The sequence below is a fragment of the Sminthopsis crassicaudata genome, chromosome 2 (genome assembly GCF_048593235.1).
Source record: "Sminthopsis crassicaudata isolate SCR6 chromosome 2, ASM4859323v1, whole genome shotgun sequence".
In the NCBI taxonomy this organism is placed as follows: Eukaryota; Metazoa; Chordata; class Mammalia; order Dasyuromorphia; family Dasyuridae; genus Sminthopsis; species Sminthopsis crassicaudata.
Genome location: NC_133618.1, coordinates 499831999 through 499834806, shown reverse-complemented (window position 1 = coordinate 499834806; position 2808 = coordinate 499831999). Strand labels below are relative to the sequence as shown.

The following is a 2808-nucleotide window of genomic DNA, read 5'->3' as shown; positions in this document are numbered from 1 at the left end:
GATCTTTGATGTTGCTTTTGTAATTGTTTTGGGGTGCCATGAGCCACGCCTGTATAAGATGGCAAACTTAATCAATAAATGTTGTATGTGTTCCAACTGCCCCGACAATCAGCCTTTCCCTATCTCTCTTCCCTCTCCTAGGCTTCCCTATTCCCTGAGACACAACAGTATTGAATTAGACCAATTAATAACTCTACGATAGCCTCTAAGTGTCCAAATGAAAGAAGAGTTAGTTAATGCAGCAAACTTTATTGTTGTCATAGTTTAAGAAATTACCCAGTCACCCCAACCTTCAGCCATCACCACCCTGAGCAGTCACCGCCATCAACATTGAGGCAAGACCCTCCGTCAGCAAAAAGGTTACTGGTCTCTCTGGTCTCAGGCGACAGCTAGCATTTATTTATTTGTTTGTTTGTTTGTTTATTTTTAGCAATAAAAGACTTTTTAATTAAGGGGTATGCATTGTTTTTCTCAGAAATAATATTATTGCTCATTTAACAGACTATAGTATAGCACACGAATAATTTTTCATATGTACTGGAAAACCAAAAAATGTGTGTGCTCGTTTTATGTGGTGTGGAAGTAAATACACATCTCCGAGGGATGACTGTGCTAATATCTGACCCTTAGACGGCATTTTTCATATATTATTTCACTTGAGGCTTCCCAGAGCCTTCGGACCGTACCCCAGGTGTTCCCTTCCTCGTTTATACTAAACATAAAGCCGAAGCTCAGCGCGGTTTTTACGGCCTATCAGAGGGCGGCCCTGATGGCAAGTCCAGCATCTCTCCCCCAAGACTCTGCAGCTTACAGTGGGATAGGAGCTTCGGGAGGGGAGGAGACTCCTTTCTGTCCCGGGGTCTCCGGTACCAAACAGCGTAGTGGGAGGCGCTCAGGTGCCGAGAGCGGGCGAGGCCGGGAGCTAAGATGGCAGGAGCGGAGAGGGGAAAGGGCGGTCTCGGCAGCTCCCCGCCACCTTCGCCAGCCGCTCTCCTTCCGGTCCGGAAGGTACGGCAGGGCCTTTTTGTGCCATGAACCACTCTGGCGAACTTCTTTTCAGAATAATATAACTGAAGGAAGCACTAAGTTTCAGTTGGAGGTTAAAGAGAATAAATGCATTTTCCCTTCCAATTCATCAACCCCCTGAAATCTGTGCAGGGAGGCCGGGCTAAGAATCCCTGGCCCGGATAATCTCCAGTGTCCTCCCAACCCTAAGGTTTCACTGAGTTCTGGAACGAAGAAGGTGGTCTAGTCTGACCATCAGTCTCATCAGTCTGCAGTCTTGTTCAGGCCTCAAGCTGAGGGATGGAGTCCAAGGGCCCCGAGGAGGTTCCCGAGCGTTCTCTGTGGCCCATCCCCCAGGAGGAGGCCGCAGTCAGCAGGGCCTGGCTGCCAGCTCTCACACTCGGCAGCAGCTCGCTTGGGACAGGCACGAGGAGGATGCAAAAGCCGGGGGGCTGGGGGAGTCATCATCACGTGGGAGAGGCCGGGAGATGCGGGGAGAAGTAACAAGTGACACCGCCAAGGGTTGTGAGAGGAAAATCTAGAAAGGGGAAAGAAATCGAAAGCCCACCTGCTCATTGATCTGGCACTATGAAAGGGGTTTTTCTCGCGGCCCGCAAGCCAGAGCCCTGAGACTATTGGATAGAATCGTGCTCTCCCGCTGCCCGGGCTCCAGCCTCTCCGGGCTGCCGGTAATTAGAGCCGCGTTAGCAGGAAGGCAGCTGGGCAGCGGGGAGGAGCAGCCGCTCGAGGCTCTCCGGAGCGGAGACACCCGCTCCATCAGGGGCGTGCTGCTCCCGAAGGCCGGTGGTCAGCGTCCCCACGCTGGAGCTGTGCCCCGGTCTCTCCGCTGCTCTGCACGCACAGGCACGCCGGCTTGCGTGCTCACACGTGCACACTCACAGCTGTCAAATACGCCGAAACACCCCTGAAAGGAGGCAAGAAGCGAAAGTGAGCAACCTCTAGTGAAAGGAAGAAACATGTACAGACAGCTCTGCTATTTATGGGCTTCCTGCAGAACGGAGCCCGGCTCTCCGCTCCGCGCCCAGCAGCCGGCCGGCCTCCCGTTCTCTGGGGCCTCCCCAAGCAGGGCCGGAGGGGCGCGCCTCCCGGGCTTCGCGGGCGAAGCTTCGCTCTGGACACCAGCTCTGAGTCTCTCAGTGGCGGCGGAAGGATTCTGGGAGCACCGGCTGAGGCTTCGGGCCTCCGGCCCGCGGCTCGCTCCCTTCCCCAGCCCGCCGAAGGGCCGCTCACGGGCGCCTAGGAGCGCGCCACAAACCGCCCTAAGTTAAACGAAGGCCCCCACGCTTGGGAGGTTGCGCCTCTGGGTCTGGAATTTAAATTCTCTCCCCTCCACCCCAGCCCCCAAGCTCTGCAGCCAAAGGCTGACCAGCTGTGTTCTCCCTAACCAGCTCCATATGCAGAACCCGAGGGTTACCTGAGGAGGAACGCTTTCGGTCCCGTCCCGTTAATGACGTTTCTTAAAGGCAGACCGATTACATGCCAGTGGAAATTTTGCAAGTGCCCTCCCCGAAAGAGCAAACTCAATCTATTGGTCTCGGTCGTTTTTCCAGGGAAGGGGATTTGGAGAATATCTAGGGGATATCCCACTCACCTACCCCCTGCCCAGCCTGCCTCTTCTCCTCATCTTGCAGAAAAGGAAAATGTGCTTCACCAGAAACCCGGGTCTCTCTTTCAGAATAATGCTTTTAGTTGCATATACATATGATTATAAGATACATAAGATTCAATGATATTGAAACAAAGTTATCAGAATATTCATGGACCCCTGAAAGTGTTTCAAGA

General features: G+C 53.5%; 1 long non-coding RNA gene across 1 annotated transcript; it reads right to left on the bottom strand.

The window, feature by feature from the left end:
* Window positions 1–233: 233 nt before the first annotated feature.
* On the bottom strand, window positions 234–2586 carry LOC141557724 (uncharacterized). The gene is made up of 2 exons (XR_012486879.1): window positions 2441–2586; window positions 234–1930 (listed from the first exon to the last, which is right to left on the bottom strand). It is a non-coding gene; the product is annotated as an uncharacterized LOC141557724 (long non-coding RNA).
* Between the last annotated feature and the right edge of the window lie 222 nt (window positions 2587–2808).